This window comes from Triticum urartu, chromosome 1 (assembly GCF_003073215.2).
Source record: "Triticum urartu cultivar G1812 chromosome 1, Tu2.1, whole genome shotgun sequence".
NCBI classification, from domain to species: Eukaryota; Viridiplantae; Streptophyta; class Magnoliopsida; order Poales; family Poaceae; genus Triticum; species Triticum urartu.
Genome location: NC_053022.1, coordinates 18,667,237 through 18,684,145, shown reverse-complemented (window position 1 = coordinate 18,684,145; position 16,909 = coordinate 18,667,237). Strand labels below are relative to the sequence as shown.

General features: G+C 46.1%; 1 non-coding gene and 1 pseudogene across 1 annotated transcript; one reads left to right on the top strand and one right to left on the bottom strand.

Moving 5' to 3' along the window:
• The first annotated feature begins 5,260 nt into the window (after nt 1-5,260).
• TRNAS-UGA lies at nt 5,261-5,342 on the top strand. Its single transcript has one exon. It is a non-coding gene; the product is annotated as a tRNA-Ser (tRNA).
• Nucleotides 5,343-15,013: 9,671 nt separating this feature from the next.
• LOC125541518 lies at nt 15,014-16,463 on the bottom strand (annotated as a pseudogene).
• Between the last annotated feature and the right edge of the window lie 446 nt (nt 16,464-16,909).

Sequence of the window (16,909 nt, the reverse complement as noted above, 5' to 3'; positions counted from 1 at the left end):
CCTCATTGGCCTGGACCTGTCTGTTGAGCCGGCTAGAGTGCTAGACAACTCGGAGGAGGAGCTCGTACAAGAAGAAGAGAAAAACAAGTGAGAAATTTTAAGTATTAGATTTGCTTCGGAATGCCGAGTGAAAGTGTCAAAACTTTAAGTTCGACTGAGCAACGAGCCTCATGAACCTTTTAATTGTTTTGCTTAAGTACTTGCAATCGGATCAAGTTTTAAGTTGTTAATTTGACTTTGTTCTCTTTGGTTCTTACACAATCGGTTCCTGGGACGATTGGATTTCTGTGGTGAATTTCTTTTAGCCAACCGAGTAGATGGGCTACGACTAAGTTGGAGATACAAAGTTCGCCCTGTATATCCAATCAGCTTACACGAACTTTGTTTGGCAAGAAAGACTGAAGAACAAACAAGAGATTTGCACCCACTGGGTGTAGGCTTGTAGCCAAAGAGGACACACCCGCAGCTTTTTGAGTTATGTTAAAACTAAGTGAACTGCAATCGGATCGAGCGAGCGCATCATCCGAGTGTGGCGTGACCAGCGGACCGTGTAGCCCCCCCACCCCCCCCCCCCCCTCGAGTTAGTATAGCATAGCCCTAGTGTGGTACCCCCTCCGTAAATTAATATAAGAGCGTTTCTATATCTATATCTATACCTAATATTAAAAGACGGAAGCTTTCATAGTTCTCTATATATCAACTCTTTATATCCGTTCATTTTGTGTTAACCATAGACTTGACGGCTGAGATTTAAAAAGAAGCCGTCTGCATCGATTGTCATACGTTCGAATCGCATCGTTGTTCACGTCGCCCATGTGGGCCCTCCCATCGCCCGACCGGGCTGCCTGGCACTTGGGCTTTCATATGTCTAGATTGATCGGACAAGGGCTAATTTCTTTTTTCCGCGTGTCACACAAGACGATAAAAAAGAAAGGGGTGATTGTATCAGACTCCACACCCGTATCATATCCAACGTTTGGCCAAACAAAACAAAAAATAGACCTACCCCAATTGCATCGTCCCCCACCTGCCCGACCCCAAAGCGCTCTGTCGTCTGCGTCTGGCTGCGCAGGTGGTCGCCGTGAAGCTGGGCCGCCACCCTTGACCTCTTCCACCTCCTATTGTCGTACGTGAGAAGGAATCGGATCTGAGTGGATCAATGGAGTCCCTCAATCTAAACCAGGAGGAGCGCCCATTGCAACAAGATGGTGCGCAGGTTGCGGAGAGCTGCGGCGGCAAGTGTCGGCACATAACTTGAAGTAGCATGGAGCGAAGCTTGTGAGGATGCAGTGGCCGATGCTGCTGTTGCCTTATCGCATGCTATGGTGAACCACGTCAATCTGTAATATTTTCCCTTGGGGTGACTAATTAGCCGTCAGTGCATCTGTTCTTCTCTTCCTTGCATGTGTTATTCTTAATAAATATTATTTTATTTGTAAAATTGATGGCTGATTCATTCAATTTGATGAATTCGAATTGTTTTATTGTGGGATTATAAATATTATGAGTTTTCTTATCGTTCATCCATTGCAAGGGCTTTACTGATGAATTTAGCACCGTAGTGTCTCGCCCCTGTACAGGCATCGCCTGCTGGTGATTGCTCTTTTTTTTTTGCTCCCATCCCTTTTCTTGGATCTGTATCACTTCCCTGTATATTTCTAAACTTCAATACAAAAGACCTCTTGCCGTTCCATGTCAAAAAAAAGGCTCTTCTGATTACTTCCGAATGTCTGGTTTTACAAGAACATGATATTATACGGCAGAAACATGGCAAGCTGCTGGGTTGATTCCTTTGGAGGTTAGATAGCGATGCATGGATACTCGCCAGATGGAAAACTCATATACCTATTAACATAACAGACTATCTTGGTTACTGGTTAATCCTATTTGGTGATTGCAGGAAGGCTTTCAAGCCAGCAACCTGGCGCATGAGTTCACGTCTACAGGTATGCATGCACATGATCATCCAAAGTAGATGTTTATACATCAATTGTTGTGATTACTTAAGTGCTAATCGACCTGATTATTGATATAGCACTATGCAGATTGGGTCGCTGTAAACCGACCAAACCCTCACTTACTATGCCCACTTGATTTGATACGATACAAGTTCTATGCATAGCATGGGTGCGTTGTTGGACTCTCTATGCTTCTGTTACATACTATATAACATACGTTTACTTCTTTTGCTTCCTTGAAAACCAAGATATTTCTTTAGCAATAGTTGGTTGTGCGTGTGATCTTACCTGGGTGTGTTATGCCAAAAGTTCCTCAATCATGTACGTCTTCTATAGTGGTTGGAGCTCATAATTTTGTAGCAAATCAATGTACCAAAGCATGTGCGTCTCAGACATTTCTCTTTTGAATTTTCAGAAGAACTTAATGCTTATTTTTCTTAAACATTTTGTTAGATCCCAGCACCATTTCTTTACCTAATTATTTTTAGAGATAAACATGATTATTCGTACTTTATTTCTTGTTTTTTAGTTAACTATAATTTGCAACCAGTCAATTATTTATTTGTTTTCGTAAGCCTTTCAACTTCTGCATATTATAGTAATACTGAGAATAGGTTTTTAATTACCGTTTAGCTCTTATCTAAAGCGAGACATAGGTCGGTGACCTGTTGAAATAGAGGGCTTGTGCGAGAGAGAGGGTCTTGAGTCATTTTTAGAGGCGCATGATGTTTTTTATCTTGTTGCAACGCACGGGCATGTTTGCTAGTAGAATACTAAAATAGTGACTTAAATGCTTTTATATTAGTTTACAGAGGGAGTACCTGTGAATAGTTTCAAAACCAGATTGAAGCCAGCCCAAACCATATGACTCTGCCTCTTTCATCCAGACTAATCCAATCCAAAATTTAACCACCATAATCCAGACCAAACCAAACTACCCACGTTTTCTACCCAGCCCCATCCAAACCATTTTTCGTTTTTGGACTGAAACTGTAGTTTGAAGCCGTGGACACAATAAGAAGCTGGCGTGATCGCCAACCCACGCCAGTGAGAATGGAGAAGAGCGCACTGGCGTCTGCGTACGCCTCCACGCCCACCGGCAGCTCCGGCTGCGGGCACCGCGGATAGTAGTTGATCTTCAGCTTCAGGTAGCAGGTCGTCCTGGATGGGTAGTAGCGCCGGTGAGCCGAATGCAGCGCTCTAGCGTAGGCACCAGGACGCCGAGTCCGAGGGAGAGGATGTCGAGGAGCTGGGCGGGAGCACACTGACGTGCGCCTGGAAGCTTTTGGGGACATGAACGTACACGGGCGAGTGCGCTGGCCAGTGCGCGTCGTTCGCGTCGGCCTAGTGCACTGCGTTGACGAGGTTCGTCGCCCATACGTGTGGGCAGCGGCGAGGCGCGCGTCGGACAAGCACCCGATGCTGGTAATTCTGGGCCGGAGGCGTCGAAACCGGCCACATCGACGACCGGCGTCTACGGAGAGCCCGGGGACCAGCTTGCCGCCACCTGGTCATAGGGGTCGCCCAGAATTTGGACAGGCCGCGCGTACTCCATGGGGACCGTGGACAGGCCGCACATTCCCAGAGCGGTAGAGCCTCCACGCATGCCATTGATGAATGGAATGGATTGAGCTAGGTGCGTACGCTGGAGTGCAGCGAACTGGAAGCTGGCCGTCTCGTACGGTACGATCTGGTCGAGAAACTGGATTTTGTCTATAGGTTGAAACAGTGTGAGACCAACTCGTTTGTGTCCAGACCAAACTAATCCAATCCAGTATTTTATAAAATCCAAACCACACCAAATTGCTTTACATTCTCAGCCCATTTAAACCAACCAAACACAATCTAACAAGAACACCAAACCGAAACTAAGGTTTCGGTCCAAACTATTCCCAGACTTTATCGGTATCAGTTTCCTTGTGCGGTGGAGGAGGGAGGGTACTTGACGCAGAAGGCGCAGCTGCACCCCAAGGCGGTGCACGCGCCCAGCCCGTCGTACTGCCTCCGGCACTCCGCCTCGCAGTTCCGGGGCTCGCATGCCTCGCCCCGCCCGATCACCGTCCCCGAGCAGTCCGCCGCCGGCACCACGACTCCGCCACCTTCTGCCGCAGACGCCATGCGTGTACCACCTGATGATATCACCATGAGGGCGAGGGAGACCAGGAGCAGGGCCTGCGTGGTCTTCATGCTAATAATCCCCCGGATGCAGATTGTTTCCTTTTCTTCTCTTTTTTTGAGATGGTTGCAGATTGCTGCTGCTGTTGCGAAAGACAAGGTACGTTTATATTGGGGAGGTGCCATTAAGTGCTGGTTTATTTTAGGATTTGATTTTGGAGCACCAAGTTAATACTACCAATTACTAATTGCTTTGATTTTTGGATAGATAACTATTCATCAGCATCAACATCTATGAAGTGTAGACAGGAGAAACCTAGCTCGAGCTTCACGGTCCCTTCTATCTAGACGGTTGGTTTGTTTTGGGATATGTGCAGCTCAGAGCGTCATGAGACATGCATCCGTTCACTTCACGGGCCAGGAAGAGCTGTCCTGCGTCTAATGAGCCAGGACACATGACATATCATGTCATCAACAGTACCACGAGCCACTGTTCATTGATTGAGATAGCACACCTTTTCTGCGGTCGCGAAATGTTTCTACCTCCCATGTGAAGAATGGAGAGAGAGGATAGGGACTACTTTTTTTCTAATCCCATGCGTGTGAGAGAGAGGGCAAATGGCAGCATGAGAGAGAACATATTCATCTCGTTGTAAAAGAGGCTGGGAGAGAAGAGAGAGTAAATAATGGTGTATTCCATGAGAGAGAGAGAGCAGTGTTTAAGTCTTGGGGAGGAGAGAGAGCGGTTGTGAGAAAGCCGAGAGAATGGAAGAGATTCACGTGCCCACCCCTTTTAGCAGGACTACAGGACTTGACATGCCTATGTGAACAGTAGCCTAGGAGGCATATCACTCCGCAGCGGTGTATTTGCATTGATCCACCTGACATGCAGCTGCAGCTGTCAAAACAATGCACATATCTCGATGTACCCAAGTCATGTTTGAATGGACACGATAGAGGGTACCGTGAAGCTAGCTCGGCCTAAAAAAAACTGCTCTCCAGAAGAAAACACGTAGATGATCTACAGGAAATCTTGCAGCAGAGTGCACCAAAACATCCCCGCGCCTGATATAAATAATAAACAGAAGAGACCTGATGATTCTAGACGAACGACATGTACTAATATCTGGTCACTGACCTGCAGAATTAGTTTCTAATAACGCACGATGGAAGTTGACACAACCAAGGTCGATATGTCCGAGTGGTTAAGGAGACAGACTTGAAATCTGTTGGGCTACGCCCGCGCAGGTTCGATCCCTGCTGTCGACGTTTTCCTTTTTTGTCTTTTGTTCTCTTCCTTTTTCTTGTCAGGGCTTACTGGCTGCACAAACTGAGAAATCAGAGCCACCTTCATTCAGAAATCAGAACACTGCGCTCTTCAAGCTGTTGGTGCAAATGAGAACAAAGAGTTCACCATCCTACGGTGTTTCGTTCGCGCAATACATGCATAAACATGTACTCCCATCCGTCCACAAATATAAGATGTTTTGCATATTTCAATAGCGACTACATACGTACTGAAATAAGTAAAACAAACACACTAAATCGTGTCTATATACATCGATTCACGCAAAAGCTAGACAACTTGCATTTGTGATGAACGGGGAGAGTACTTCCTCTATTCCAAAATATAGTGCACCCGCGCTTCTCGAGGTTTAACTTTGACCATAAATTTAACCAACGTGACCGATTGCGGCGGGAGAAAAAATTGTATAATCGAAAACTTCTTTCAAATACGAATTCACTGATATAACTTTTGCTCCCGCCGCAATCGGTGTTGCTAGTTAAATTTATGGTCAAAATTGAAGCATGAGGATAATAAGTATTTATTCTTACAGCTTAGACAAATACAAAATCCCACGCATATCTCATCGTCGGATATCGACGGTCCATGGTGTCGACCGAGAACTCCCCTGAGAAATCAGAGCCACCTTCATTCAGAAATCAGAACACTGCGCTCTTCAAGCTGTTGGTGCAAATGAGAACAAAGAGTTCACCATCCTACGGTGTTTCGTTCGCGCAATACATGCATAAACATGTACTCCCATCCGTCCACAAATATAAGATGTTTTGCATATTTCAATAGCGACTACATACGTACTGAAATAAGTAAAACAAACACACTAAATCGTGTCTATATACATCGATTCACGCAAAAGCTAGACAACTTGCATTTGTGATGAACGGGGAGAGTACTTCCTCTATTCCAAAATATAGTGCACCCGCGCTTCTCGAGGTTTAACTTTGACCATAAATTTAACCAACGTGACCGATTGCGGCGGGAGAAAAAATTGTATAATCGAAAACTTCTTTCAAATACGAATTCACTGATATAACTTTTGCTCCCGCCGCAATCGGTGTTGCTAGTTAAATTTATGGTCAAAATTGAAGCATGAGGATAATAAGTATTTATTCTTACAGCTTAGACAAATACAAAATCCCACGCATATCTCATCGTCGGATATCGACGGTCCATGGTGTCGACCGAGAACTCCCGAAACAAACATGAGCCGTGGACAAGAATTGCGACGATGGGTCTCTGACAAGACCGGACAATACATTCCCTATTTTGTGTACAGGATTATTCACGGTTTGTGATGTGACAAAGGAACGAAATTTTCGCAATATGTCGGCTGGCCTTTTCTGAGCGGCAAGAGTGATCAAGGTGCAGCAGCTCATGCCCGCCTGAGCTCCGAAGAAAACACTACTAACAGATACAGAGAAGTACTTCCCAAAATGCCTTTTTGCTCCCCAGCTCATTTGAGCTCGGTGAACAGTAAAATTTCATTTTTTTATGAAAAAATTCAAAAAATTCTATTTTTTCTGGAGAAACATTGACAAAAGTCCTGTTAATTCGTACAACTTGGAAGCCTGAAGAAGACGAAGAATACAAAGAAGCAACCCGTGCGTGTAGCTTTGGAAGTCTGTTCATCTCGCAGTCATCGCCAACACAGGTGACCCATATACAATTGTGATTTTTCGGGCGCCTAAGTAAGCATTACAATTCCGAACCAACATCACCGTCCTTGCTGACGAAGGGCAGGATAGCGTTCTCATCTTCAGAATGCCCGGCTCTGGTTTGCAGCAAAGAACCCATAGAGAAGTGTCTCTGAACGCCAAAACTTAGCTGATTGACTACGAGAAGATGGATTCTACTTAGTGTCAGACATACACCAAGACTCACGGCATGGAAAATTTTGTGTCGAAGACATTCACGCACCAGCTTTATTGGCACTTGCCATGCTAAGGTTCAGAGTTCTTTTCAGGCAGTTTATCCTACCGGAAAAGCAAGATCCCATATACTCTTTAAACAGATGCACTAAACCTGAATTGATAACAAAATCACTTCTTCAGTACGATCCCCCTAAATACAGAACAACTGATATCGTCCTGTACCCTTTCATAAATCAGGGCATGATTGTCCTGTCACAAAAAAGGCGGTCCGCATGCTACGTGGGTCGCACCGGGTGCGCGACGTACCTGGTACGCCCGACGTGTACGTACATACGATAGCTGGCGTTGGTCAAGCTGTGGTCAAAACACGTTGCATGGCCCACGTGGCATCGGTAAGGCAACTGTTCCCCTGACCGCCCGCCGTCTCCCGAGGCCGCCATTAATGCTGGCATCACTCCGGCGTCGCCCGTCCACCAACCTGCCGCCCGACCTGTGCCTATAAAACCCGTCCCCGCAGGCCCTCTGCTCACCGATGCCTTCTGCCCCCCTCTCTCCCCCTCTCCCCACCGGCACTCTCTTCTCTCTTCCCGCTGGCGACTATGGCGTCAATGAAGGAAATATACCCTAGAGGCAATAATAAAGTTATTATTTATTTCCTTATATCATGATAAAAGTTTATTATTCATGCTAGAATTGTATTAACCGGAAACATAATACATGTGTGAATACATAGACAAACAGAGTGTCACTAGTATGCCTCTACTTGACTAGCTCGTTAATCAAAGATGGTTATGTTTCCTAACCATGGACAAAGAGATGTCATTTGATTAAACGGGATCACATCATTAGTTGAATGATCTGATTGACATGACCCATTCCATTAGCTTAGCACCCGATCGTTTAGTATGTTGCTATTGCTTTCTTCATGACTTATACATGTTCCTATGACTATGAGATTATGTAACTCCCGTGTGCCGGAGAAACACTTTGTGTGCTACCAAACGTCACAACGTAACTGGGTGATTATAAAGGTGCTCTACAGGTGTCTCCAAAGGTACATGTTGGGTTGACGTATTTCGAGATTAGGATTTGTCACTCCGATCGTCGGAGAGGTATCTCTGGGCCCTCTCGGTAATGCACATCACTTAAGCCTTGCAAGCATTGCAACTAATGAGTTAGTTGTGAGATGATGTATTACGGAACGAGTAAATAGACTTGCCAGTAACGAGATTGAACTAGGTATTGGATACCGACGATCGAATCTCGGGCAAGTAACATACCGATGACAAAGGGAACAACGTATGTTGTTATGCGGTCTAACCGATAAAAGATCTTCGTAGAATATGTAGGAACCAATATGGGCATCCAGGTCCCGCTATTGGTTATTGACCGGAGACATGTATCGGTCATGTCTACATTATTCTCGAACCCGTAGGGTCCGCACGCTTAAGGTTTCGATGATAGTTATATTATGAGTTTATGCGTTTTGATGTACCGAAGGTTGTTCGGAGTCCCGGATGTGATCACGGACATGACGAGGAGTCTCGAAATGGTCGAGACATAAAGAATGATATATTCGAAGCCTATATTTGGATATCAGAAGTGTTCCGGATGAAATCGGGATTTTACCGGAGTACCGGGAAGGTTACCGGAACCCCCCGGGAAATATATGGGCCTTAGTGGGCCTTAGTGGAAGAGAGGAGAGGTAGCCATTGATGGGCCGCGCGCCCCTCCCCTCCCTTGGTCCGAATAGAACAAGGAGAGGGGGCCGGCCCCCCTTCCTCTCCCCCCCCTCCGCGAATCCTATTCCAACTAGGAAAGGGGGGGGGAGTCCTACTCCCAGAGGGAGTAGGACTCCTCCTGGCGCGCCTCTCCTGGCCGGCCGCACCCCCCCTTTGAGCCTTTATATACAGAGGCAGGGGCACCCCCTAGAGACACAAGTTGATCCACATGATCATATTCTTAGCAGTGTGCGGTGCCCCCTTCCACCATAGTCCTCGATAATTTTATAGCAGTGCTTAGGCGAAGCCCTGCGACATTAGTACATCAAGATCGTCACCACGCCGTCATGTTGACGGAACTCTTCCCCGACGCTTTGCTGGATCGAAGTCCGGGGATCGTCATCGAGCTGAACGTGTGCTAGAACTCGGAGGTGCCGTAGTTTCGGTGCTTGATCGGTCGGGGGCCGTGAAGACGTACGACTACATCAACCTAACGCTTCCGTTGTCGATCTACAAGGGTACGTAGATCACACTCTCCCCCTCGTTGCTATGCATCACCATGATCTTGCGTGTGCGTAGATTTTTTTTTGAAATTACTACGTTCCCCAACAGTCAAGTGGCGCTGGCAGTAGCCAGCAGCTCCAGCAATAGCGGCCCTCCATTTGGGCAGCGCCTGGCCGTCGAGCCTGGGCACGTCGGAGACGGAGGAGCCTCGATTTCGGCCCCTTGGTGCCGCCGGGGTGCTGTCTTCCGAAGGAGTGGAAGATCACCCCGACGGGTACCAGACGAGGGGTCCCTGCGCGACGCCGGAGGAGTGCCGCCGCCACATCGATGGCCAGTGGAACAACACCGTCCGTCATCGCTTTTGGGACGATAAGAGCTATTGGGAGGTCATCGGCGAGCTCTGGCTAGCCGGCAATAGGTTCTTCGTCGCCCCCGCATTGTGCGCCATGCTCCGGCACTCGCACCCTCCGCTCCCCCTGCCCTTCCCATCATGGAACTCTCGCCGGAGCAGATCGTGCTCCGTGAAGACGGCGACCCCGACGACACCGTCGGATACCTCGTCGCCCTTCGGGCGTCGCAGGCGACGGCGGCAGCAGAGGAGATGGAGGCCGCGGAGGTGGCGGTGGCATTGCAAGCAGATGAGGTGGCGGCATTTGATGTGATGGAGAAGGACAACGAGAACGTCAACTGGGCCGCCGCCTGCCGAAGCAGCGACGACAACGGCGGTGGTGCAGGCGACGGCGGTGCGGTCGAGATCATCGACCTCACTGTCTCCAATGAAGACAAACATATTAGGATTTAAATTTCACAGTTTTTTTTAAAATATTTATGTTTAATCAAATTTCATTATGCTTGAATGCAATTTGGATATGTTCGAACTTTATTTATTAGAAAAGGTTATAAAAATATTTTAAAATATATTTGACAAAAAAGAGGAATGAAAAAATGAAAGAAAAAATAAAACAATAATAGAAAAAAAAGGAAGAACAAAAGAGGCCGGCCAGCAGTGCGGAAGGTTATGCTTTTGGGCTAGGCAGTTGTAGTCGGGCAGATGGGCCGTGGCCGTTTCTTTTTAGATTTATGAGTTCTAGTTTGAGGGGTGTCTGCGGCCGCGTTGATGGAAGGAAGCAGAGACGGACCTAGAGGAAAAAAAAGACCCAATGTCCTAACATATGATCATCATATTTTTCATCTAAAAATGAGGTGTCACACTATATTTTGCATAAAACTTACAAAGAAAACATCTTGCATATTCTAAAAAAAACATCTTGCATCCGATATCCTGTGCACCCGGGTAACTCAACCTAGGCATGCCTTGGATGGCCGTGTGCCTGCTGTCGGTGGACGCGTCCAGTCTTCAACACAGGATTTTAAGTGGTCAGATTTGTCCACGCACCCCCCACACAAAAAAAATGATTTGTCCATGCACAGGGAATCCACGAGAACGTTTTTTTTTTTTTTGCGATGAACGAGAACGTTTCTTCTGCTCATGAACATCGGCACATGAACGTACGCAGGGGCACATGCATGTATGCTGGGGCGCGTGATACACGAGGAAACATACTGATAGGCGGGACATGATTTCATGATGGATAACACGTACGACTGCTACACGAAACGGCAGCATGCCACGCGATTCACGTCTCCATCGACTAGTAGCTAGGTAGTACTCCCTCCATACCAAAATTCTTGTCTTAGATTTATCTAAATACGAATATATCTAGTTATATTTTAGTGTTAGATACATTCGTATCTAGACAAATTTAAGATAAGAATTTTGAGACGAAGGGAGTAGTAAGGAACCATAGCTAAAATTTGGCACACCACGTGCAGATCAGTGTAAGGGACCCTGGCCTACCACGCACTTCGTCTCTCCTAAAATAAGCGTCTCGGCTTCATACTAACTACTATCTTCTTTGCGAATCAATCTGTGGTTGAGTTGGTTAGGTAGACAGTGGTATCCCTAACCCACCAGGATTCAAATCCTGGTGCTCGCATTATTCCTGGATTTATTTCAGAATTTCCGGCGATGCGCTTTCAGTGGGAGGAGATGTTCCCGTCGACGACGAGGCGCCTACGGTGACTTCATAAATCTCAAGATGATATGCCGGCTCAGTCTCTCGGAGGTGCTCATAGGGATAGGGTGTGCGTGTGTGCGTTCATAGGGGTGAGTGTATGCGCATGTATATGAGCGCTTGTGTCTGTACTGATGCTCAAAAAAAAACTACTATCTTCTTTCTGATTTAGACTAGTCATAATGGATTGTAACTTAGACTAATAACATGTATATGTTTTTAGTCTTTGTTTTTTCTTTAGGAAACTTTCGGTCTATTCATCAATTTTCAAGGTAGTACAAAGAACATTAGTCTATGTAACTACCTATACAGTGGGGAGTAATATATATGTGGTGTCATGAAATACTTTATTTATTAGGTTGTAAACTCATCTTGTCTTGTTATGTGTGATGTTACAGTAACTAGCTACGTTAGCACATGTCTCTTTTTTCTCATTAATTACTCGTGTCATCATCTGTTTTGCCTAGAGATGTGTGATGCTATCACATATGTTACACCCACTATGGGTAGTCTTATAGGCTCAATTCAAAAATCTCATCAACCAAGATAGATGAGTGGTGGAATAATTTTTGTAGTTTGCAAAAGCACTCAATTGATACACTCATTTTCCTCAAAAAATTATGTTTACCAATGCATTAATTGCAATGCATGCATGCATAAAGTATATGCATTGGTTAATTTTCTTTTAATCCTTGCATGCAGTGATTTAAGGCACCTTAAAATTTGAACGTGTGGTAAGAAACCATCAAATTGACACTCATAAAGTGAGAAATCTAAAATTTTAAGATAAGCCCTATAAACCAAAAAGGAGGGAGTATAATACGAAATTATACTAAAATTGATATACTTATTTTAGGACAGACGAAGTACTATACAATCACAGATACTTTTGTACGATCAGGTCATCAGTTCTGGTGTCCCTTCAAATGGGTACCAAAATAAAAGGAAACGATTCAAAGTCCTACTTCATGTAATTAATTATTCTACTAGTATACGGTATATAAAAACTAAAGGAAGTCTCAGATATTCAATTCGTTGCCCAGGCTCATCTACCATCTGGTGAACACTAAATTCAAAAAAGATACTAAAAACTAAAAAAAATCTATTTTTTTTGGCAAGTTCCAATGCGGGGTGTTCATGTCAAATTTTAGCTTGTTCAAATATCTAAGAAGCTCATGGCAAAAAAGATAAAATCGATCAAAACAGTACGTGAACATTAAATTTTCTTACAACCTCAACATTTGTCTTTTTTGCTGAGAGCTACTGAAATGTCCAAACATCATGGAATTTGGCACGGACTTCACACATATGAACATCTAACATCACAAAACAATTCGTTTTTTTTTTGCAATCTTTTACTATTTTAAATGAATTTTCTGTTCATTTCTGGTGAGATGCACACGAGAGCCAAAACACCGTATCCGTCCCATACAAACACAATACAAGTTTATGATAGTATGTAGCACTCCCTGAGACAACTAACGTCATCGTTCGACCGACACCCAACAAAACAGGGGAAAAAACTTAGCCTTTTTAGAGTATTTTCGAAGATTTGCATCTAACCTTTTTCTTCTCTCTAGTCCTTCGACACATTAAAATGCAATACATATGTGTTCATAAACCAAAGCAACTTCATCACAATCTAGATGTTTAGAGTGAGTCATCCAAGAAGACCCCTAGATAATCTCACATTAAATGTTGGCTGATACTACCCTGAGACGTGCTTTGATCAAAACCAAAAAGGAGAGGAAACCAAGATACCCATCCATTGTACATATAAAGCTAGTGAAAAACATAGAATCTCTACTCTTAATGTCTCAGTTGGTAGGTCGCGTTCCGGATTTTATTTTCGTCCCACCTCACCCGGTCTTTTTTGGTACTTCTTTGGTACTTGCTCCCACCTCCCGCTCAGCCGAGACGGTTTATTTTCATACTCCCTCCCACCTTCCAGGTAGTTCCCTCCACGCAAAAAAAATCGAACCAACCAATCTCTACTCCTAATGAAGTAGTTGGTAGCCTCGTACGGTTTATTTTCGTCCCACCTACCATGGTTTTATTTGGTACCTGCTCCCACCTCCCAATTTTGTCGGTTTTTTTTCATCGGTTTTTTATTCGCCCCCCTCCCATTGGCCGGACAAACCCAACATTTATTTGGTAACACAATGAATTCACATATGGTGATTGATTTCTTCTTTGGTAACCCAACTAACGGATGGTAATCAATCTTCAAATATCAAAACCAAACATACAAGGCAACAATTAATTCATTTTTTCTGACCGGTTATTTTTCGTCTCCCCTCCCACATACCTTTTCGCTTCACCGCCCACATAAACCCATCGGATTAGTTACCATATAAAAGAATTAATCACAATCAATCAAGCATTGATGGGATATTTCCTTACATTGATGTGATTTTCATTTCTTATCATGAATCATACACGTCAAAAAAAGGTACAGCATGCGAGTATCGTGGGCACATGCCCTACAAATCCGAAAATGCCTATAAAAATTAAATCAGAATCTCTACTCCTAATGTCTCAGTTGGTAGGTCGCGTTTCGGGTTTTATTTACGTCCCACCTCACCCGGTCTTTTTTGGTACTTCTTTGGTACTTGCTCCCACCTCCCGCTCAGCCGAGACGGTTTATTTTCGTACTCCCTCCCACCTTCCAGGTAGTTCCCTCCACGCAAAAAAAATCGAACCAACCAATCTCTACTCCTAATGAAGCAGTTGGTAGCCTCGTACGGTTTATTTTCGTCCCACCTATCATGGTTTTATTTGGTACCTGCTCCCACCTCCCAATTTTGTCGGGTTTTTTTCGTCGGTTTTTTATTCGCCCCCCTCCCACTGGTCGGACAAACCCAACATTTATTTGGTAACACAATGAATTCACATATGGTGATTGATTTCTTCTTTGGTAACCCAACTAACGGATGGTAATCAATCTTCAAATATCAAAACCAAACATACAAGGCAACAATTAATTCATTTTTTCTGACCGGTTATTTTTCGTCTCCCCTCCCACATACCTTTTCGCTTCACCGCCCACATAAACCCATCGGATTAGTTACCATATAAAAGAATTAATCACAATCAATCAAGCATTGATGGGATATTTCCTTACATTGATGTGATTTTCATTTCTTATCATGAATCATACACGTCAAAAAAAGGTACAGCGTGCGAGTATCGTGGGCACATGCCCTACAAATCCGAAAATGCCTATAAAAATTAAATCAGAATCAATCAAGCATTGCTGGTATATTTTACTTGTTTTGATGGGATTTTTGTACACGGTACCATTAACTCGATCCTCCCACCGCTGCCCTCCTCACGAGCCTGGACGGCCGATCCTCTCGACGTCTACCCTCATGTGTCCTCTCGCCGCCATCATCTTCTTCTCTTCGATCTTCTTAACTAGGAGGACTCCTCTGTGCCCCAGGCCCTGGCCGACGCTGGCCACTCCTCGGTACTCCACCCGCGCCATCACATCCGACGCAGGCGAAACTCCAGCCGATGCCACGGGATCCACATCCTACGCTCGTCGGCCATCTTCCACTCCGGCTGCTGCGTGGTGCCGCCGCTGCGGGAGGCAACCTGGCAGGGGCAGACGTAGCCGTCCTCGTGCAGCCCGACCCATGCGTCTAGCTCGGCGGCGAAGTAGCCTCGGCCTCTGAAAGGCAGCATCCACTCCCCATGGCGCCTCCACTTGCAGCTCCTGGTGTCGACGGAGTACGTGCCGCAGACCGCCCTGCTCCACGAGGACACGAATATGGTGCGCCCGTCCGGGTGCAGCGCGTAGGAGAAGATCATCTCGTCCTTGGTGAAGGGCGTCGGCATGCTTTTCCAGGACCAGTAGGTGGACAGCAGGTCGTCGTCTTCCGTCGTTGGTGGCTTCGCCATCGCCTCAAAGGACACATGCCGCTCCATGAAGTGGAAGGCGAACGCGTACAGCGCGTCGCCGGCGCTGGAGGTCAGGAAGGTGTTGGAGCCACAAAGCAGTGCATCTCGAATGGGAGGGCCGACGGGCAGTCCGGCGGTGTCAGTGTCGTAGAAGAGGGTTCCAGCATGTATGTTGCTCGTGGCGATGATGTTGCTGCCTAGGGCTGCGAACTACATGGCACGACCACGCTCAGGTGACACTAGCCGGAGGACAGGGGGGGCGCTGAGGTCGGGACTGTCGGCATCGATCTTGCGGATGGTGAAGCCCTTGTGCCAGTCGTCTAGAACCAGATAGAGGCTCTTCTCCTTGTTGCCGCTGCGGTCGTGGTAGTAGTTGGGCTCATCCTCCTCGCCCTGCCTTCTTTGCTTAGACATCCCGCCCCCGACTGACTGAATTCTGAAGTATATACCAGAAAAACACGTACGCAGACGAAAACACTCGAATAGATTGGACGTAGCTGGCTAACCACGGTTGATGTAGTATCGATCTACTAGAAGCAACACGGGTACGCGCAAGCAATTGATACACACGGGCATGCCTCGTGCCCGCTGATCTTTCTATTGGTCTCTGGGTGTACTGTTTATAGGGGTGCAGGGTAATACGTATATATAGCTATAGCTAGGACTTGCAACATAACCGATTCGGGACGGAACTACTGATCCTACTTGGTGATGGATTCCTGCACAAGCCGGACATGAGACGTGCTTTTTTTCTTGAGGGAAACGCCGCCACCGCCGCCGCCAGCGCGGAACCCTAGGGCAGGGCGCTAGGATCCCCAAAGCAGGGCGGGCAGCAAGGAGCGGCGCAAGGAGGCCGTGTCGGTCGTTCCCGCCACCAGCGCTAAACCCCAGGTATTTACGTTCCGTGTCCTCCCCGCACTCTACGCTGATACATCAGCGAGGAGCTGACGGTGGAAATGCTACTCCTCCCCGAACTCTATGATGCTTGATTCGATCTCGTGGAATGGAGCCATGACGGTGAGCAAGGCTATTGAGTTTGCTCCTAACGCCGGCTTGGGCGATGGGTGGGACGAATGCGAGCAGCGACCAACGGCGGACATGGACTCAAGCCAGCACAGGTCCACGGCGGTAGAGGAGAGACACCACCCACCACCCATTGATGCAGTGAGGAGTGTGGTGTTCTACAGTATGGTAATTGGTAAAAGTTTTTGGTCCTATAATATCAGAGAGAGAGAGAGCATATTACATAAAAATAACGCTGAGAATTTAGATGCATTGTTTGTCACGGAGCCGTGACTGGCCAATTTACATGAAATTAATTCCCTTAGTTGTGGTGGCAAATATAATACACCTAATCCATATTGTTATGCACTAGCGCGTGTGTGTGAGATAGATGGATTATGGTCTCATATTCAATAAGATGGATATGTGCGTGTGTTAGAGAGAGAGAGGGGGGGAG